Below are 23,561 nucleotides of genomic sequence, written 5' to 3' on the forward strand. Positions count from 1 at the left end.
CTCTCATAGCCACATTAGAGCTATGAGGTGGTGTACCCGCTTGAGCGCAATAAATCTTTTTATATTTTAGTTACCTCCGACTGCTGGTCTTCCTTGTTGTAAGCGTACCTGGGTGAAGAAAGAAAAGATCCACTTTCACAAATTGGCGACTCTGGTGGGACCTCTCCGTGGGACATCCAACGGCTAGTTAAGTCCGTGGTTGGAAGGTGCGACTGAGGACCGAATGATCGTGGGGGCCCCTGCACGAAGGAGACAGCGTTTCTCCGCAGCAGCTGCCATCTGAAGTCCCGACAGGCCTCTCGACACAGGATTCCCCGGCAGAGGTCCACGAGCTGATCCCTTCTGAAACAGACGTGTTGTCCGAAGACCAACAGTCAGACGATCCAAGGACCACAAGGAACACCACAGATTGGTGAGATTGTTCTGTTGCATATTATTGTTACAGGTTTTGGTCAATTAAGTCTGTTAAAGACTGTGGTAAAGGAATAGTTATAACTAGAAATAATAGGAACAATGAAGAAATGCATTTCTAAAACATTTTGTTGTATACGTTCAGGTTATAGGTTGGACGAAAGTGTCCCCACTCCTGTTGAAGATAGTCCTGGTTGGACATTAATGATAAAGAAAGGAGTAAATGTGAACTTATACAATAAAATATGGCATGAGTACACAAAAAAGGATAAGGAATGACAGTTTCCTATTGATGGTACCTTCGAATTAGCTAAATTACAGTATCTACAGCAATGTATGATGGAACGAAAAGTTCGACCTGCTATGTTCGAGGTATTTCAAACATGGGAAAAATCCACCAGAACACGGAATATGAAGCAAAAAAAAGATAGGGAAAGAGAACAAAATAAAACACCTATGGCCAAGGTAGCAGAATATAATAATATGCAGATAAATGAAAATATTGAACAGCACGACAGAGAATTTAGGATGAAAACAGAAAAATGTTTTGTTGCGGTAGAGAAAAGAAAGTGCCCGCCAGCCGATGAGGTATTGGAGGAGTTGTTAGATAAACCACCTCCGTATAATATTGTTCAAATATCTGCACCCCCAGGTCCAGGACCTGCGGGTCAACAAGCAAATGTTAATGCTCAGCAAGCTCAGCAGGTGATCCCTCCTGTTGTACAGGTTCCCCAATAAGTGACTCCTGTTGTACCGACTCAACAGGTAACCACTCCTGGTACACAAATTCAACAGATAAACACTCCGGTCACTAATAGACAGGGTACTCTAGGACCTCTAGGCTATACCATAACAACACCTTCCGCTCCCCTACCAGTATCTTTAAGCACAATGACACAATGCACCACGCAATATAATTCCCCCGCAATAAATCCACCAAGAACACACCACTGGACGGATTCCCCTTACTATTGCTCACTAACTAGGGATAGTTCGTCACCAAATAAATATGTCAGATAAACCAGACTAGGTCACTCAGGAAAATATACCATTAAAAAAATGACAAGAAAATGGATGGACCTAGGAGATATAACTAGAAGAGAAGCCAAGGAAACGTTTGAAGGAATGCAAGAAATAAGAGTTAAAAATGTTGTCATTAATACTATGGTGGAACGACTGTTTGATCACTGTAATATTTTATCAGAGGTCGGTAACATCAGTTTCGATATGACGGACAGGTTGAATAAATTATGGAAAGATAGCGACCATTCCACATTAACGCTCACACAATGTGACACTGCATTTAATAATTGTTACCTTTATCAAAAGGAGCTAGATGATATTGCGTGTGAGGCCACCAATAAACACCTCCACCAGCATTATGGCCCAGAAATGAATGATAATACCTCAGCCTTCCCTATGAGAGAGATACATCCAATTCCAGATCCTAGGGGTGTACCCCATCCACCTATTCCCCAATATGTTCATACTCCTTGGAGTAGAGCTGATTTGCTGGCTATGAAAAAAGAGTTGCCTGATCCCAGGAAGAATCCAAGATTATTTTACGAACAACTAGAATCCGCTATTAATTTAACACCTATGATATTAAAGGACATTGATTTTTTGTTTGATTTTTTGGTACCTCAAGATATATGGCGTCAAGTAAGAGATGTAGATTGTGCAGCCATTAACTGGCAAAATATAGTAAATCGGGACGCTGCTAGACAACCAGGAGGGGTTGTGCCACAAGCATTAAAGAATTCACCAGGGCTTATTATAACACGAATGCAGGAAATATTGCCCAGAGAAAAGGTGGATTGGGATAAATTGACTGCATGTCGACAGAAGGAGGGAGAAGAAGTGACTGATTTTTTAGTAGAATGGAGGGGGTTTTCAAAGGATATAGTGGACAAGATATTCAAACTGTACAAGGAAAGCGCATTTTTGCAAATCAATTTGTGAATAATATGTTGCCTGATTTATCAGATAGTATAAAAACATACGAAAGTACATGGACTGCTAAAGATCCAGCTGAACTATTGACAATGGCCTGCTATTATGAGAATAAGAGAAATGCTGAGAAAGGGAAAACGGATAAGCAAATAAAAGAGTTAAAGACAAAAGCATTAATGCAGCAAGCTTTTCCTGACAGAGGAAGGTCACTAGAACGTACGAATTTTCAGAGGTGAGGTGGACGTAGTAGAGGGGCTGGTCGAGCTGTTTCAGCTCTAACGCAGCAGAGAGCAGGGTTAGGATACAATACATGTGCCAATTGCTATCAGGAGGGACATTGGAAGAACGAGTGCCCTTTGTTACAGGGCCAAGGTCAGGCTATGAGAAATAATACAAATACTTACAGAGGGAATACAACACGCCATGCAGACAGAGGGAGAGGTAGGGGACAACAGAGAAATTACAACTACGCAGAAAAATTTAATTATTTTGATAAAAGAAATAATGCGTATTTTTCACAGGATTACGCACAAGATGATGAATTTCACGATTGGACACAATAGGGATGCCCAGGAGAGGACAGGGAGCGAGTGCAGATACCAGTGGATTCTTCAGGGCCATATGTAAAAATGGTAGTTGAAGGTGAAAAAAGCGTATTTCTTTTAGATACTGGTGCCACTAATACATCCATTTCCCACCGCTTGCTCCCCCATGCTCCTGTGGGATTTTCTAATGCTGTTGTCACAAGCCCCATTTCACGACCATTGGACTTCACAATAGGTCCCTTAACAGGGAGTATGCCATTTGTACTAACTGAAAAATGTTCACTTAATTTACTAGGTCTGAAGGCTTTGAAAATGATGCATGCAACTATATATTGTACAGCAGATGGTGTCTACCTCACTTGTAAGAAAATACCTAAGCAAAAAAGCCTATCTAGACAATACATGGTTTTAGACAAAAATAACATGCCACCTGAACTTCATGACATAGATCCAAAACTATGGGCACATGGACCAAATGATGTAGGAAAAATGGATATTGACCCAGTACATATTCAAGTAAAAAAAAATGCTAGATTGCCTCGTATTCCCCAATATAAGATTTCAAAAGAAGGTTGAGGAGGGACTAAAAATTGTCATATCAGACTTGCTGCAACGACAGATAATAAAGGAAGTGAAAAGTAGCCTATGTAATAGCCACATTTTACCTGTGGTTAAACGTGATGATGGAACAGGAAGGGTCAAATATAGAATGGTTGTTGATTTACGAGCCATTAATAAAATAGTGGAACCCCAATACCCAGTTGTACCTGACATTACTGCTATGTTTTCATCTGTACCACCTTCAGCCCAGTGGTTCACTGTAATAGATCTAAAAAACGCCTTCTTTAGCATTCCAATACACCAAGATAGTCAATACTTATTCAGTTTCAGTTTCCAAGGAAGATCGTACCAATTTTGCAGAGTTCCTCAGGGCTATACAGAAAGTCTGAGCATCTATAGCGAAGCATTAAAAAGACAATTAGATAATTGTGTAATGCCACCTGGTACAGTATTATTACAATATGTGGATGACTTGCTAATAACAGCTGAAACGGAGGACATCTGTAAGCAGGCTTCGCATGCTGTTTTAACATTCCTCGCTCTGCATGGACATAAGGTTTCGCCAGCTAAATTGCAGTATTGTCGACAGGAGGTGACGTATTTAGGTCATCTCCTGTCGAAAGGAGGGAGGAGATTATCATCTGACAGAATACAAGCGGTGCAGAGCATTCCCAGACCTAGAACTCAAAGAGATGTGCGCGCATTTCTGGGAATGGTCTCGTTTTGTAGACAATGGGTACCAACTTTTTCTTACCTGGCCAAACCATTACTGTCCTTAACCCACAAAGATGTGAAAGATCCCGTCCCTTGGGAGAAAGAGCATCACAATAGCTTCATGGCTTTAAAGACTGCCTTATGCAACGCACCTGCTTTGGGCACACCAGACTACACCAAAGACTTTGCATTGTTTGTGTATGAAAAGGAAGGGTACGCAATGGCTGTACTAACCCAGAAAAATGGAGAGAAGAATAGACCATGTGCCTATTTTTCCTCAACATTGGATCCGGTAGCAAGAGGCCTACCAAACTGCCTCAAAAATATTGCCGCTGCGGCTGCTGCAGTAAAACAGGCAGATTCTATTGTCCTTGGACATCCAGTTATGGTTCACGTACCTCATTCAGTGGACATACTATTAAACAAAACCAAAACTCAGCATTTAACTAATGCTAGGTTGACTCATTATGAGCTGATACTAATGGCCACTAACGTGACCTTACAACGATGTAATACGATAAATCCAGCTACTCTGATGCCTCTCCCTTCGGAGCAGGATGAAGTACAACATGATTGTGTGATTGTTACTGAAAATGAAACGAAAGGTCGAGTGGATTTGGTAGATGAACCTATGCCCACAGTTGATGGTACACTATTTGTGGATGGCTCTTGCCTAAAGAGACCAGATGGAACTACCTCTGCAGCCTATGCAATCACAACCAACGCAACGGTGGTTGAGACATGTAAAATACAACAAATGTCTGCACAGGCAGCCGAGCTAATTGCTCTAACTAGAGCATGTGAGCTTTCAGAGAAATTAGTAGTAAACATCTACACCGATAGCCAGTATGCCTGGGGGTGGCTCACAACTTCGGGAGACTATGGGCCGAGAGAGGGTTCATTACATCTGGTGGTGCCAAAATACAGCATGGCACCTTGATTACCAGACTATTAAATTCTATTGCATTGCCAACAAAGTTGGCTATTATGAAGTGTAGTGCACACAAGAAAATCACAGATGATGTAGGTCAGGGAAATGCCTTTGCAGATGAAACGGCAAGACACACTGCTTTAAAAGAGTACACCTTAACTTATGCAGTGTCAAGTGCAGATGAAGAGAAAAAAGATGAAATTGATCCTTACAAAGAGATAAAGGACATTCAGGGATTAGCAAGCGAAGATGAAAGAAAGGAATGGGTAAAAGAAGGACATTACTTTAACACACACCTTGGGGCTTGGATTAATACACTTGGGACAAAATGGATCTTGCCCGATAGTTTCCTCCTACCCATGCTTCAGATGGTTCACGGTCCCGCACATCTGGGGGCTGATGGGATGACAAATACAATTGAAAAGATATGGGAAAACAAAAGCCTAAGAAAGACAGCTGTAAAACTTTCAAAGCATTGTATGACATGTGCTCTGCATAATGTGGGGAAAGGGATACAAGTACCACCTGGCCATTTCAGATTACCAGAATACCCCTTTGAATGCCTTCAGATGGATTACATAGAAATGCCCCCTTCCAATGGCAAAAGATATGTTTTGGTTATTATATGTAGTTTTAGTAATTGGGTGGAGGCATTCCCTTTGAAAGATAACACTGCATTAAGCACAGACAAGATGTTGTTAAAAGAGTACTTCCCCCGCTACGGCTTGCCAAGAAGTCTGTGGAGTGATAATGGAGTACATTTTTCAAATAAAATAATGGACCTAGTATGCCACGGACTGGGCCTTAAACAAAAATTCCATTCAGTTTATCACCCAAAAGCAGCAGGACTTGTAGAGCACTGCAACGCTACATTAAAAAATAAAGTGCAAAAAATATGTGCATCCAGCACTCTCAGTTGGGTGGATGCTTTACCCCTAGCTTTGTTCTCCATGAGAACAACTGTTACTTCCAAAAACCGTCTCTCTCCCTATGAGCTTGTTATGGGGAGACCAGCAAATGTGTATGGGTTTGCCTCTCCACCAAAGTTGCAAGAATTGAGGCATTCTGCTTTACTGGATTATTGTAAAGAACTAACTTCTGCCTTGTCTACCATTCGCCAACAGGTCAGAGACACTTGGTCCCCACCTTTGGAAGGAGACGTACATGACATCAAGCCTGGGGACTGGGTCCTGACCAAAAACTTTGTGAGAAAGAACAGCCTACAGCCCAGATGGAAGAAGCCATCCCAAGTTTTGTTAGTCACACAAACAGCAGTTCGATGTGATGGACACAAAAATTGGATTCATTTGTCAAATGTGAAGAGACCACCACAGTTCTGGCAAGAGTTGCCCCCGGAAGAGGACCATTCTGACCAAAGGACTGGTGACTGCACTCCTGCAAAGATTGACAATAAACAAACAGTATCAAGATACAATTTACGCCCAAGGAAATTGAAGAGTGCTTAGGACGGAGCAAGCACCAAACTGCCACGCACTGAACAGTGCCATCTTTAAAGGACTAACTTGTGCAGTGAGGTTAGTAAAATAAGGACACTGCCGGCGAAGATATAAAAGGAGCATAAACGAAATACCTCCCAAGCCCAAAGACCCATACGAGGAGAGGGCGCAAGGTTGAATTTTGCCAAAGAATACCAATTGTAGAGCCTGTAACAGTGAGGCCTATAACGAACACTGTTGAACTGCTGCATATGTGAAATTGTATATATCGAATGGTATTACTATTTGGAAGAACGACAAACCACATTCCTTTGGTAGACATGGAGGATACATATTCTACCCTAAAACTGAATAAGAAAGGGCCTTGGCACTCCAAAATAGGCATATTATGTTTTCTATTCTGTGTAATGTCTTTGGTTATCGGACTGTTATATCTTCTAGAGCTCTACCTCCCTATAAAAAATGAAGCCCCACTTCCCTCTAAGTTTCCCTCAGATATTATCCTTTCAGTTACGGTAGCACCTGAGGATATGGATCACAGGGAGGAAATGCGTCATAACTCTTTTCTTACCCTACTTCATCAGACCCATAAAATAATAGATAAAAATAATTGCTGGATATGCATGCAATTTCCAGCCTATGTAGATGAAGGAATACCCCTTCTCCAAGTACCCCTGCCATTCGAAGCATCTTGCTATGCATTACACATTGTCGTGCTGAAATTAGAGCTAATAGGGGTCTTCAGTAAATTAGTCAAATCCCGCTCTAGCACTAAGACATCGACAGTCTCCCTGTACAACCGTTATCATAGTGACATCCTTGAGTCAGGGAATTGCACTGAAGTTATCTTGCCTAATGCAACGTTCCCCTTTTCTAATATATTTACCCCACTATTCTTGGTAAATAATGACAGTACACCTCCGCTTGATAGGGACACCATGAAAATACCCTTTCTAAAAATAAGGCAGCTTGAGGTGCTTGGGAGTATATGTATTAGGAGCAACGGTACTGCCAATATGGGGAATAGTACAAATTGCAATATGACTTTTGAGGTGATTTCTCAGGAAATATCTGTCCCACTTTATGTCGGTGACTCAGTTTATTTCATTTGTGGTTCCAGAGCCTATACTTGGTTACCAGTGAATTGGGGTGGTCGTTGTCATCTAGGACTTGTAACACCCGCTATGTCTGTCAAAAATACCCAGGAAGTAAATAGAGCGTTTAAGACTATAAGGGGTAGGCGGAGTGTTGACCAAGGAGACACGGTGTCTGAGATAGCTGGTGATGTGCTGAAGGCGTTTGTTCCATGATATGGCCCTGCCATAAATTCCAGGAATATTCGCAGATTATCCAGTCTCTTAGAAGAAACTATAGAGGAGACAGCTGGGATTATTGAGAACATCACAGTCGAACTCAAGGCCGTCAGATTAGTTTCCCTTCAGAACCGGATGGTTCTAGACATGACCTCCTAGTGTTAGGATTGAGTATTTCTCCTTCTTTCCTCACTTTATGTTAAGGAGTATAGGGCACATTACTCCCCTTTGGACTCCTTGATTCATTTTTAATCTTGGCCTGACTCCTACATATAGTATTAAAGACATTTGGTGTCCAGAGCCAATTTTAATACACCTCTTACTCTCCTTTTTTCACCTTACATTATCACATTTTACTGATTCTACTTGATCAGTAACACCATTTTCGGTCAAAGAGCCTACCACCTTTTGAGTGGTGGCCCGTCGGATATTGCAGTGCCGGTCCGGCGAGGAGTCAGCCCGATGATGATGCCTAGAGTCGGAATTGATGCTTGAGGGTACTCCTAATGACATCACCCGCCTGAGATAACTAGCGTAGGCAGACACTTTTGGAACAGTATACTTTTGTTATATAGATACATATATACCTGACTCCTCCACATCAGTGAGGGAAGCTGTCAAAAGACTGTATGGTATAGGAACACAGGCCCATAGTGAGGTGGGCTCATGGGACCCTGCTGGCTCCTTTTGGGACACGTTATCTGCATGGGGCTGGAAAATAGGGATGTTCCTAGTGACTATCTTCCTTATCGTGGTTGGGTGCTGTATTCTCATTAATTGCCTACCCATGTGTTGTCAGTGTTTGGGGCGTCTGTTGAAACCACCCCCGATGCCCCCAGTGACTCTAACTAATGCTCTTATTATGAGGGATGTTATAACGCAGCAATTGATGGATATCGACATTTCGGATAACGCCCCATCAAGTGCAGGGGTGTGGAATTTATTAAAATATCTACTTGTCCAGGGGACAGGTTGCATCTCAAATCTACTTGTCCTGTAAAAAGATCTACTTGTCCCTTTGGTGCCATGTAGTGTGGCGACAAATTATGGCCGCAATTAATAGCCTCTCTGATTATGCCAGGGCTACTACCATAGTAGGGCTTGAATACTTGCAGTTTCAATCCCTACTGTAGCAATTTCCTTATTTTGCCACCTTTCTGCAGATCTGCATACTGGGGCTGGAGGAAGCAGTAAGCAATAGTTCCAGGGCTGGAATGCCTTTGAGTCTGCAAACCTACTAACCTGCATGTTTTAAAGATTTTTACCAGCTTCTCTCTAAAATTTTCCCATAATAAGAAAGGTTGGACATTTACTCCTGACAATGGCAGAATTAGAACTTCTTCCAGGGTTGGGAAGAAAGTGGTTAGAGGGAAAATGAACTTGCAAATGCTCAATAGATTTTCACATGAGCAAATCTACACATCGTATTTACCCATGCTAAAATACAGTTCACAAATATTTTACAGGGGTACGACATATACCATGGGTGCACTTTTGTGACTTTCTTAAAGAATTTGGGGCCACATGTAGGTAGGTTCAGATTTGTGACCTGCAAATTGCGAGTCGCAAATCCGAATGTAGGATGGTGTCCTTGACACCATCTGTGATTCGCAAGGGCTTCGCAAATGCCCACCTCATGAATAATCATGAGGTGGGTCGCAATTTGCGACCCCTTCGCGAGTGGTGGCCTGCTGGAGACAGCAGACCACCATGTCTGTGACTGCTTTTCAATAAAGCAGTTTTTTTTTTTTTTGTAATGCAGCCCGTTTTCTTTAAAGGAAAACGAGATACATAACAAAAACGAAAAATGAAACGTTTTCGTTTCATTTTTTCAGAGCGGGCAGTGGTCCGCAGGACCACTGCCTGCTCTGAGAAAATGTTTGCAGTGACATTCACAATGGGGAAGTGGTCCCATGGGGATCCCTTCCCTTTTGCGAAAGTGTTTGCACCCATTTGAAATGGGTGCAAACTGCGATTGGTTTGCGCCCGCGTTCGCGGTCACAAAACAATCCTACATTGCACTGCGAGTCGCAATTAGGAAGGGAACACCCCTTACTAATTGCGAGTCGCAAACCCGTTTTGTGATTCGGTAACCAGGTAACTGAATCGCAAAACTGGGCTTGTGCATCGCAATGTGCTTTTTGCACGTCGCAAACAGCGAAAGTCGCTGTTTGCGACATGCAAAAAGCTACCTACATGTGGGTCTTGGTCCCTAATTAGGTCTGGTGTTAACGAAGACATTTTGTTTTTATTAAACTTCTATTTCTCTCTCTTTCGGCTGGCTTTACTGTGAGTGATCGCATTCTGCTCTTCCACAAGGAGCATATTGCCACACAAAGTAGTTTTGTTCAGTGTCGGGAACTACAGTGGCAATCAGTGACGTAACGAAACTGGAGGGTGCCCCTTTGCAAAGAACATGGAGGAGCCCCCTCTCCAGACTCACTCAGGGCAGGTGCTGTGCTGAAGGGGCCCCCTGGAGGTCGGCTGCGGGCCTTTGTTATGCCGCTGGTGGCAACGTGTGCTTTTAGAGTTCAAAAACCTTTTAGGGGGTTTTGCCAGTGTTTGTTACAATGTTGAGGGCCTGGTAGCTCCCACAACAATAAAGTATTACAAAAGCCATGTCAAAACAAGACACGCATTGATGAAACTAAAAGACTTATAAAAATATGTCAGATCAGTTGGCTTTGTCAGTGTTTGTTTTTCATGCTTCCCATAATCGTGTTGAAAATGGTTACACTGATTTTCCATTAGAAATTTTTGGGGAAATACTAGCATGCATCAGCACATTTTACTAAATGACAATTTGCATATAACCAGACAGCATTCTGGGAGCATTATACTTAGCCTCTTAGTCTAAACTTTTCAAACATGTGTGTACACGTTTTTTTTTGTTGTTGTACTGGAACCAACGTCCGTAGTGAAGTGTGACCTTAAAACATTTATTTACAGCACTCACCCTAATAATGAACGCTTTCAAATAATGAACCATAAATACAAGTTCGAACAGCTTTCTCTTTTGGAAACACATTACCTCAACTGCAGAGAGTTCCACTCTCTGTAAACAGGCAGCCAAAGGGTTTGTGCTGCAGGGGGTTGGGCCTACTTGTCCCAAGGACAAAGTAAACATAAAAACTTGTTGCCCTTGACCCCAAACCAGATGTCCCGGGCGTCCCGATGCTGATGCTGATTATGTGAATGAGCGCAATGATGCCCACTATAGTAACAGCCGGCCTATTTATGAGCATGTGCACTAGAAGATGCACCAAAATGTTGGACCTTGCGTCCAATGGGTCAATTGTGGAAATACGGTTTATGAATGGACGAAAGCTCCTCCATTTTGTGTTTCCCAGTCGCCATTTTGTGTTAGCCCTTTTCTAGTTTGCCACCTCAGCACATATAAAATCTGCTCTATCCGCACAAAGAAATGCTGATATATTAAATGACCCCAGAGCATATGTTTGTTCTTTTCCTGATAGCGTGCAACTAGAGCAGGGCACGTTGACACAAGGTCAATGACTCAGTTGTTTAACTTTCCTAACAAAAGACTGCTCATGGTAACAGAATATTGTTGACACAAGAAATGTGACCTTTTGTTCCATATCCAGATGATTAATGATGTGAGCGCCTGACTCTGTAACTACAGGCATATCTATGTTTATAATTTGTCACAAGTTATACTCAGTTCTGCTTTATTGTGTTTTCCATAGAAATACTGATGATTGATGGAATTTAGTGAGTAATCTTATATTTGTGCTCTGTATGCCACGTATACACATCTACAGAGGAACTGGCCCTGACCAGTTCATGATACTGTCCTGAGATCATTAATCATCTTTGGCAGTTGCTAATCCTTCATACCTACTCCCACCCACTCTTGTTCCAGCACAACCATATATATAATGCCACCTGTGACTGTGTAAGTTGTCCACTTCTCTCATAGCCACATTAGAGCTGTAAGGTGGTGTACCCGCTTGAGCGCAATAAATCTTTTTATATTTCAGTTACCTCCGACTGCTGTTCTTCCTTGTTGTAAGCGTACCTGGGTTAAGAAAGAAAAGATTCACTTTCACACTTTGCATCCCAAAATATACAAATTTGGATTTTCTTTAATTTCTCAACAACTACTGAACTGATTTATACCAAATAACTAAAAAGTTAAGAGCTAACTTTAAGCCAAATTTGGTGTAATTCCATTTAGTGGTTCGGGCGCTATTGTTCAGAATACCTATGGAAAAATGAATGGGGGAAAAAGCGTTTTGGGACGCCCCCTTTTTCTCAGCCCCTGTTTGATGGATCACCCCGAATCTTTCCAGACAGCAGCTCACGTGAATGACAAATTCTTTTAGAAAATTTTGTGAAGATTCGTCAACCGACGTCAAAGATATAGGCAAGTAAAAATTACTTTTTCTATAGAAACTAGGTCCTAACTATAACTATCTAGTGGTGACCGTCACTAGGTTATATATATATATATATATAAGCAATGCGGTCTAAAAAGCAGAGCACTCTGACTGCTGGTACTAGTGTTAGGGTTAAGACCACAACCCTAATTCAATGTTCGCCAAAGGAGAGAAAACACTGCGCTCCCGAAGATTTCACTGGCAAGTTTGATTTAATAATAAGGCAGCAATAACAAGGCAACATTAACCAGACACCACAACGCGTTGATGCGTTTCGACATCTCGTCTTTTTCAAGTGGTTTCAGTCTGCATCTCCACGCTGTTGTCCGTAGCCTGCCATTTAAGTGCACGAAGGCATTCTGGGATCTATAGTTTCATGTTCCACACCTGGGAACTTAATTGTCTTATGAACATAATTACATGGCAAGCAGCATGAATCCTGTTTGAACACTTGGAGGTAACTTTGATTAATCAATTCATATTATGCATTGTTAATCCTCACGATGCCACTGTAAGTATTGTTCATTGTATGATTTGTATTGTACAGCGTCAAGCGTTTGTGCATATAATTATATGCCTGCAATGTTTCTCACTGCAATCCATTACATGTTTTTCTTAGCCTCAATGCACTAATAATATTTACATTAATTTGCCAAATCTCCGGACCCTGTACTGAATTTAAGGGCCGCATCGGTACTGTGAACTATAGGTTGAGAGGGCATATGCTCACCAGATTCCTTGATGAGGCTGGCCCTCCAATTGCAATGTAGCGCAAGGCGCATTGGAAGTCAACGACCTCCGGTCTCTTCGTCTTCCATGTAATAGTACAAACGCAGGGGATTCGATCTCCTCGCCAGCTTGCAGACAGTTGTTAATTGTCACCTTATTCTCACAAATACCCGGTGCTACCCCTTAATATAGTTCAAAAGCGATGCGGTCTAAAAAGCGGAGCACTCTGCTAGTGCTATTGTTAGGGTTAAGACAATGATACTCACTCACTGTTCGCCAAAGGAGAGAAAAAAACGCACTCCGGAAGATTTCACTGGCAAGTTTGATTTAATACTTGTTGAAACGCGCACACACACGTCTATATGTATATTCCTTGCCCCAAAGGCTGCTTTTCTGCATGTGAGGAGTTTGGTGATTTATAAATAAATCAGTAGCAGAGAGAAGCCAACACGTTTCAACCAGGTACTTCTTGGTCTTTGGCACAAGCTTGACCCTGCTGACAACTGCTACTATAAGGTAACTGAAGCGAGTAAAGACAAGGAGAAAGTCCTGGTCTAGCAGATATTTCCAAGAAGAAGCTAACACCAATCTGAGAGAGGGCCAGCTACAAAAACACCACAGTCATCTGAATGAGCTGTGGAGCACGATTAGGATAGGGAATCTTTTGCTCTGACCTCTCCATAGAAGTAAAAAGAGGGGTAAAGAGTAGCTAGGGGCCAGATGTAGCAACCCGTTTGCGACTCGCAAACGTGGGTTTGCAATTCAGAAATGCATATTGCGAGTCGTTACTGACTCGCAATATGCATTTCCGACTCGCAAATAGGAAGGGGTGTTCCCTTCCTATTTGCGAGTCGCATTGGGATGCAATACCATTTGCGACCGCATATGCGGTCGCAAATGGCATCGCAGTTACCATCCACTTCAAGTGGATGGTAACCCAATCGCAAATTGGAAGGGGTCCCCATGGGACCCCTTCCAGTTTGTGACTGGACCCCAAAATATTTTTTCAGGGCAGGGAGTGGTCCAAGGGACCACTCCCTGCCCTGAAAAAAAAACGAAACTAAAGGTTTCGGTTTTTTTTGAAGTGCAGCTCGTTTTCCCTTAAGGAAAACGGGCTACACTTCAAAAAAAAAAACTGCTTTATTTAAAAGCAGGTCGCTAACATGGAGGTCTGCTGACGTAAGCAGGCCTCCATGTTAGCGAGTGCCTATACTCGCAATGGGGCCGCAATTTGCGACCCACCTCATGAATATTCATGAGGTGGGTCATTGCGACCCCATTGCGAGTTGCAGTCGGTGTCTGAGACACCGTACTGCATAGCAATTTGCGAATGCAAATTGCGAGTCGCAGGGACTCGCAATTTGCAAGTCACAAATTGCTTTTTTGCTACATCTGGCCCTAAGTTCTCACATTGCTCTTTTCTGGTTGTGGAAAGTATGTAAGAGCGTGGAAAGGTAGTAAACATTTTTGCAACGACTGGTCCTTCCCGCCAAAATTAAAACTTTAGACCACGTGAGGTTTGTCCTAGTTTTTTTCTACTTCTCAACGACACCCCAAACGACTCAACTTATTCTCACTGTAATCATGTCACAGGTTTGCCGTCTGCAACATAATCAATCCAGGACTCCCTGCCAAAGCGTGAATAAAGTGCAATGTGGCCAAACCCATGCTTCCACTTTACCTTCAGCTTAAAGACAGTTATTCAAGTCTCCTTCACCATCAAACTTTTATATAAACAAATTGATTTCAACACCTCATGACGAACAAATAAAGGTTTCTGTAGGTAGGTGTTCTGCTACCATACACTGATGGCAAGACACTGAAGGTTTGGACTTTCAAACTTTGTCAAAGGAAGTGCAGGCATTTTTGGGCCAGTTCACTTCACTACCCTAGTTCAAAATTCTGAAATCCCTTTCCATCCCTTTTCTGCAATGACCATATGAAGTTCAAGAGAACATTGAAAACACATCTGTTCTACTCTGTTTATGGTCCAGAGACCATTGACTATGTCTAATCCCCCCTCAGAAAATGTCACCCGCCTTATTTTATCTTTCTTATTAACTGTGCCAGCCAGAAGGTGGCAGAATCCACATAAAATAACACATATAGGTCATTTTCTATATGCATCTAAGTGCTTACACTTAAGTTCCAGCCTTCTCTTGCGTCTGCTCTTTTCCTCTCAAAGCAGCCTAAGGGTTTCCTAAACAATACACCAGCAAACACTATAACATAGCATAATATTCATTCCTTTCCTCTACTCGTCTTGCCTATATACTGTCCCATCCTCACTTTTCTTCTCCCTCCAGCGCTCCTTGAATGGTCCAAGGGTCGCTTAAGTGCCGTACAAGCTCCCAACATAACAAGACACTTTTTCTCAAATTGTTAATTGACGTCACCCCCCATTTGGTTTTTGTTGCCCAAGGTTGTTACCACTGTGAGCCTTTTAGCTCCATTCACATTACTAAGCTTAGCTTATAGTAGATTAATCTTGTTCCATCGGACAAACCCATCACAGCCTTCTGCCAATGACTCTATCTATGGGTTTAAGAAGCCGTCGCCTAGCGATCTACTCCACTGATAACACTGCAGCATAGACCAACAGATATTTGGTCCACCAACAGACCAGAGATTACGATGTGTAAAAGATAGGATTTGAACTCTAGATGACCATTGTGCAAGTTTTCTTCAACCTACTGTTGAAGTAATGATCACTTGCTGGAATGAGACACAACTGTTTCAGACTAAACGACCAACTACTGTGAAGCAGAGGAAACCCGCTTTTAATTTGATGTCAAATGGCTCTTGTCTACAACCAAAAATGTTGACTTGCGCTTAACAATGACAAAATGCTGATATTCTGGCAAATTACAATTGATATGTGCTATCAGGAGTCTAGAGTGCAGAAGGTGATGCACACAAGCTTATGGGTAGTCAAAGGAAGTTATAGGAGTGCTGACTTTAAGACTGAAGTAAAGGTGACGGCTATGAGAAAATGCATAAACACTTGCACTTTGGGGAATAATGAAACACAACTCGCAAGTATTGTACTGAGAGCATCTCACATGTTCCAGTGTGTACAAGCAGTGCAATAACCATGGCAGAGGTCATGACACAGCTCCATCTCTTCACCTCAGGGCGCTTCATGCTGTTAAATACCGGCACACTGCTCACATGACACTGCCAAGACAAAGAGTGGCAAGAGGAAAAGAGGACCAGCATTGAGATTTGGAGAAAATGTGTGAATGCAGTGAGTAAGAGGTAGAGAGTAAGTGACAAATTGAGGGGAAAGAGGAGAGGAAGAAACAAGGAGCTCTAAAGAGATAAGAAAGGAAGTAGATGGGAAAGTCATGCAATACAAAGTTAAATGACATACAGACATGCTATTTCAAACCCCCCAAACAAAAGCACACCACCAATCAACAACCAGAGTGAAGTGATAAATGATGAAAGAGATGTACCTGGAATCCAAAGCAGATAGTGAGCATGGTGTTAAACACAGACATCCAGGAGGCCGGGCTGTGAAAATGAAAAAAAAAATTCAGTAACAGTTCATACTGTTTATTTTATTTCGAGAAATTGCACTTAGGAGAAGGCTTAATGGTGATGAACAGGATACATACGACAGTCACAGTTCTGCAAATCCAGTCGCGAGTCTGAAAATAACATGATTTTTAATTTTATCCAGAAGGAAAGGTGAGCAGCCTTTAGATGCCCTGCCTGTATTCAAACGTCCTATCACCTGCCCATACCTGGCGAAAGGAACAAGCATGAAGAGCTTAGCCTGAGGACTGAAGTTTCAGAGGTGCTGGAGTGCTGAAAAGTTAGTCTGGCCCGAGCAGATATATCCCTTGGGCATGTAGTTGGCTGATGCAGCAAGGATTTTGGAAGTCCTAGATATAAATTATCACAGCAGTTGAGCCTGGAGATTACATGGTTAGGCAGTGAGTTGCCTGAGAAAGGCAAGGACAGGTCGCCTGGAGAACCTGAAGTTAAAAGTGGGAGGATCTCACTAGTTCTTTGTAGGAAGCAAATGACAGATTTTTCATAGCAGCTGTCTGAGTTACCTTCTTATTCCATAGTTAGTTGAATTTAATCATTGCACGGGTATATGAGCAGCTGGAAATTAAGTAACAGAGTACACACAACCATAATCTCTGGTATGATTTAATTCAAACCTGCCACACCGCCATGTCTCTTCCACTGGCGACATCACTGACAACATAAATGCATCTTTATTTCTTTATTACCATTAAGTCTGTGCCCTGGAGCGATACCGAGGTGATGGTGAAGTGGCTGGGGAACATACGTCACATACAGACACACAAGCTCTAGGTAAAAATGAGTCCTAGAGAGGGTCAAACGGGTGTTCAGTACCTTGTGCAGTGCGTATCTGGTATCAAGCAAACTGGTAAAAACAAACCTGGTAGAGCGACGTGCAGACAGCCCCCACTGTCTACAAATCAGCTAAAACAAATCTACTGTATTGAATGAGTGCCCAAATGGTGTGCATGGTTGAGTACATGCAGCTAAAATTGTGTTGGGAGATGCACACAGTGGGGTATGTACTACTGGAGAGACCTGTGTTTAAGGTTGAATTTCAGGATATTTAAGTGGAACCATGCACAATACACATAGTCCCCTTTTCCCTTGTCCCTGGATGAAGTGCTCTATCCTGAAACTTTAACCAAGGCTTGGGCCTGATCTTGTATGATCTTTCTGCAGAATGAAAGCTCTACCACTCAGTCTTATCTCAGAAGTGAGGACAGGGTCATCAATTGTTTAGGCTTGTACAGTCTCTACAGCAGACATCCCGTTAGATGGCAAAATGTGGTGTCAAGGACAGAAGTGCCATTAATTTGGAACAATACAAGAATTGCTGTTTCAAATGATGCTACAACTGGGATTTTAAAATGATTCTTTCAACAAACGGATATGTACAATTCCTGAGATCTTGTTCACGCAATAGTCCTCTCCAAGAGGCTTGAAAAGAGCCTCATTCTCCTGCGCACAAAAAATGACTGAGATTTCAGGGAGCTGTAAACCAAGTTCCACAAGAGTTAGCACTATACTTTCTATAGTAAAACTCAATGGTTCATCTAGTCACTACGACCAGTAAAACAGTCTGCAGCTATCATCAAAGCATTGTCAATGCAGTGCAAGGTTGTGCAAGAGACTGGTGTGAGGGAGTTGTGAAGACATTCAGTGCCTCTGTTTGGTAGCCATGGTGACTGCCTCCCTAAAGCCCAAAGGAGCAGAAGGTTAAGTTCACGATCTAGTAGTTGAACATGTCCCATGCTGGCCCAGAACCAGGTCACTCTAGCCCGGAGATGTAGTCTCGGAGCTTTGCGTAGTGCACATGACTTCATAAAGTTGCCACCATACACCATGGTGCAGTACAAGTGCTGCTTACATAATTTTTTTTTTAAAAGAAGTCTGAAAACCTGTTATTATTCCCTCTGAATAAACAAGCCATCTTTTGGTGAAAGCTCTATTGTCAGCATACAGTGCAGCAGCGGCCCCCGCAAATCTCAAGGGGAGGGGTGAGGGGGCGGACGGTACATGGTAGGGAATTAAAAAAATAATAATAATAACTTACCTCTTTCCGTTGCCGCCGCTGCTACCTGCCGCCTCGATCCTCTTCTGGTGTCCCAGCATTCACTGCTGGGACACCATCATAGGCTCCCTGGCAATCCTGACGCTGCTTACATGTTATACATAGCAAGTAAGCAGCGTCAGGATTGGTCTGAGCGGCAGTCACTATGCGCGGCAGTCACTGAGCGGCCGGCCAAACACACATGTGCACTTATGCACTCTCTCCTCTTCCCCCCTCACACCTCCCCACCCCTCCTTGCACTGCTGTGCCAGAAGCAGAAAAATAAAACAATAGAAAACAATTGTTTTATTTTTCTCCTTCTGCCACAACCAGTGGGGCAACACACCTTCACCATAGCGAAGGAGCCGCCCCTGGTACAGTGGGTTTAGAGCTCGCCCACTGCTTACCATTAGTTGGATTTACTGTCACTCTCAATCGCTAGCTTTTTATTGGTTAGCTTGTGTAGGCTTTCCTTACTCTTCTTGTGCTTGCCCTTTCTCCGGAGCATGGCTGCATTACTGGTTTCTTTCCAGTGCTTGCCTTTCAGACACAACGTTTTTTTTCTTTTGGTTAAGTAATATAAGAGTGAATGTGTTTTCCAGCGGTCTCCTTTGTGTACTTTTTTCCCTTGGCCACAATTCGTGTTGCTCTGTTGCCCATGTTCTTCTTCCCCACCCCCTCTACAGTCTACTTCCCCTTGAGTACTCCACCGCCCCATCCCCTGGCGTTTCGTTCTCGCCCATGTGCTTCTCCATGACCACTCCACATTGCTCTTTTTGCCCACTGTTTCTCCCCACACCCTCGTCCTGTGTGTTGATTTCAGTTCCTCCCACCCTTCAAGTTACTTTCCACATACTCGTCTCCTTTTTTGTCCATGCACCCTTTGTGTTGTTTCTCCATCCACATCCTTTGTGGTGTTTCCCCCAAACCAAAAAACTCATTTAATTTCTTTTTTTTTTACTGACTAACGTAAGTCTGTAAATAATAAAAACAGGCATAATTTTGTAGGCACACACAATATATGTACAATTCTGATCAAACTGGAAAAGTGAAATCTTTGGGCACTGGAATTGAATCGGGGACTACAAAACGGCGTGGCCACCGCATCGTAGTGCCTTCATTTTTTGTTTCTCTTCTTTATCCTTGGTACCCACTATCAGGGATGATATACAGAAAAGCTAAACCCATTGGCAAAGCCCAGGGTCGGATTGGGATCATAATTAGGCCCAGGCAGTCCCAAAGAAAAAGTGTCCAACTTTCCTGGATAGTGTCCTTTCCTGAAATACTATTTGCTTAGTCTCATTGGACTAATTTTTAGGGAAATGTGACAGGGGAGAGAGGCAGGTGAAGCACAGAGCTGCTATGGCTCCAGCAACAGGAAGGTCTGGACCAAAGGCCACAAAATCACCTGGCCCAAGTCATCTCTTTCCAGCACACCATAGCTTCAGGGCAGTCGCCTGGCAGGGGAGGGCTTAAAAAAAGCACATAGCTGCTTCTCCTTTGGGCCTAGGTGAAAATGACCCAATGGTCACGAAATCACCTGCCTGCCATTTCTCCCTCAGCAAGGCCATACATACAACCATGCCCTGAATGTAATGGCCCAGCGAAGAGGGAAGGTTAGAGAAAAGAGACAACATCTGGGCATGGCCTCTCTCACAGGGGGGCGAGGTGAGAATTGCCAAAAGGCCAGAGCAACACCTGGCTCCCAGCATGGCTGCATCTCAGTCTCAACCCCTCCCTTGCCCATCATACCCTGAAGAGCGATTGCCTGGCAGGGGAGGAATAAAGCAAGTGGCATGCTGTGGGCCAGTTGACAAAGGCCCTAAAAATAACATCCTACAGGTCACCCTTAGGCACTGTCCCATCGCCCTAACTTACCAATTTGACCCTGGCAAAGCCAATAGGTCCCAAAGATGCAATCTAGTGACTTTACCAATACTTGCTTTAGCTATTGACATGGTGCAGAGACGGGTGAGATCAGTGAGATGATGACACATCTGAAGTACATAGTATGTGACAAAAGCTCTCAAAAGTCTCATTCCTTATCATCATAACTACCCCTTTATAAAAACACTATCATCGATGGAGCAGCAGTGTTGCTACCACATTCATGTATACCCAACTCTCTAATAGAGAAGCAAATGTAGGTACTATTCCAAAGAGATGCCACCAGCAAATAGGGGGAAATACTTGAAAACACATTGCTCTTCAACGCGGGTTGCTGAAACAGCTCCTGTTAAAACATGCACAGGTATCCTCAACTTGCGGTTGCAAAACATTGAGCCGTTTCTCCCAAAGAACTAGCCCCTGTACCTCCTGCTGAAAATTAAGAGAACAAGTTAGAGCTATTAACGTTGTAAATTCCTAACTGGTCTTTTTCTTGCCACATAAATTGAAAATGAAAAGTTAAACAGTTGGCATGAGCTCTGAAGGAGAGACACAAAAGGAAAAATAAGTTTGCTTGCAGTCAAACCTATTGGCAAAAGTGCAATTATCCTTATAACAGGGTCAGTGGCCAAACCGGTCACAAAACTGCCCCAAGGAGGGACAAACGTAAATTTGCCAATGATAACAAAGGATTTTTGAAAGGCAAGCCCATGAACCAGTGATAGTGATGAACGTGTTGTGGGCGTGGTTAAAAGCCCACTTAGAGATTAAAACAGCCCAGAGAGTTTGCACGCTCGACCTAAAAAGGCGGTGGCAATAGCTTTCTCACTGAAAGGCAATGTGTTGGAACACACGTCGACATCACACCAGATTGTTTCTCCTAGAAAACAAACCAGGCATAAATGGCCCCTAACAGCAAATATCTATCTACCTGTATGAAGAAAAGGCCGGGGCAGTGCATCGGCTTGTAATGAAAAGAAGAGGCTTGGCCTGCTTTTCTTATTGTGTGTTTGCAGTTTGTTTCTCTTCCCAATTGAGCGGGCCCCTCGGACCGCAATGTATGTACAATTGTGATCAAAATGGAAAGTGAGAGCGTTGGGCGCTGGGATGGAAACATGCTTCGGAATTCGAAATTTACAAGTCTCCGCTATGCTAAATGCCTGGGCCTTTTAATGAACATAGAAAAAGGACTGACGCACACAAACTTCTTTGTGTGTTACTAAGAGAGTGACCAGAATTACAAAATCAACAAGCATTTGCCATGCTTTCGGTCTCACATTTGCTTGCATTAGAGCTTTTGGCAATGTAAATGGATAACTGGACTTTTCTTGCCACATAAATTGGTCAACCCTGCCTCATAATTTGGTCCTCTGTGCTACATAATTCCAGTGGCCCTGCATATAACTAGAACACTAAAGTAGGTCCATACAACATAACAACCTATTTCATGCAGGTTTATTTGTGAAACACATTAAATGCACCAACAAAAAGAGACGTCTACACCGTTCCAAGAATGCAACGGGATCATATTTAATCTGCGGTATTTCGTGGATTAGCCTAACAAAAGCGATATGCCAAGGCAGGAGCTTTTTGTAATATATGGCCAAGGCGTAATACAATTTCAATTTAAAACCAAAGGGAAAGCGTAGCTGCCGGAAATCATACACTGTCTGCGGTGTTCCAGTTGTTAGTTTAGTAAAAGCGCTATGCAGAGCCAAGGAGAGTAAAGGAAACTCAAACAACTGTTACTAATTAGGTCAAAAGCGCATAAATATGACATTATTTTCCCAAAAAGTATATGTCAAGAAAACGCTTTGCCCAAAGCCCTATCTCAGTGGTTCCCAACCTGTGGTCCGGGGACCACTGGGGGTCCGCGACTGCTTAGAAAATTAATTATTATTAACAGATTAGGTCCTCAGCTTTCAGTAATGACTCAGTGAGGGGTCTCTGGTTTCCAATAATAATTCAGTGGAGGTCCCCGGATTCCAGTAATTATAAAGTGGGGGTCCACAGAAGTTGAAAGGTTGGGAACCACTGCCCTATCTCATTTAGAGGCAAAGAGGTGTAGAGGAAATTCACAACAGACAAGAAAGAAAGCGCAGACAGCCACTGTTATATTTCATATGCACTGTGTGATTTGCAGGAATAGTATCTATCCACCTTTTACACGAAACAGCTGAACAAAATCGCTCAAATAAGGCAATATTTTTTTTGTAAAAATAACAAAATGCATCGGCCAAAAACCCTCTGTCATTCAGAGGTCAGAAAGAAAGGAAGCCCAGATAGCTGCTGCCAAATTCGGATTAAAAAGCAAAGAGGAGGTGCGAAAAGTCATACGCATTCCACGGTGTTCCGTCCGTCAGCCGAAAGAAAGTGCTGAAATATCTTAATAAAAAGCAGCAGCCCTCTGTCATTTGGAGGCAGGGAGGTCTGGACTGAAATCCACCAAATGAAGAAAATGAAGCGCAGATACTGCAGTACTTCCAGGAATGGTACTTCCAGAAATAGTGTAATTCCCCACCTGCGGAAAACAATGTTGAAAGAAAGATGGGAAATCGAAAGTAGCGCTTTATGGGCAAACTCTGTAAAGTGGCGCTAATGTGTGTGGGTGTAACTAAAATCAATCTGGACACTTTGCGACCATTCTTGCTTTATTTAGTTTTTCAGCATTGTTGAATCAGTGCCTAAAACTTATCTTTGTGTTTTAAAGTGAGAGAGCGTAGTTTAAATATTACATGTTATAGACGTGAAATGCTTATGTTTAACAATGCTGCATTAATAATTGAAATGTATTAATAAACGTGGAGAATTGTTCACCTGTGTAAACTAATGTTAACTAGAAGAAATAATCATTTACAACTGAGCACATTAACACGTATAAAACCGCATTCATTAGAACTCGTATATCTTAAGTTAGCGTGAGTCGAGAATTAGCTGTGTAACTCTCATATTGAAGCATATTTTTCTGTTTCTCCAGTGTGCTGACTTGCAAAAGACCATGACCCAGCGATTGTTCTTTCTTCTTACTTAGTCGCAACAATGCCCAACTCTCTCATCCGCATGCTAG

At 42.7% G+C, this 23,561-nt stretch overlaps 1 pseudogene; it reads right to left on the minus strand.

Annotated features, from left to right (window-relative positions):
- LOC138267145 (sodium-coupled neutral amino acid transporter 7-like) overlaps nt 1–23,561 on the minus strand; it is a 79,192-nt pseudogene that overhangs the window by 13,869 nt on the left and 41,762 nt on the right.

Source organism: Pleurodeles waltl, chromosome 12 (assembly GCF_031143425.1).
Source record: "Pleurodeles waltl isolate 20211129_DDA chromosome 12, aPleWal1.hap1.20221129, whole genome shotgun sequence".
NCBI classification, from domain to species: Eukaryota; Metazoa; Chordata; class Amphibia; order Caudata; family Salamandridae; genus Pleurodeles; species Pleurodeles waltl.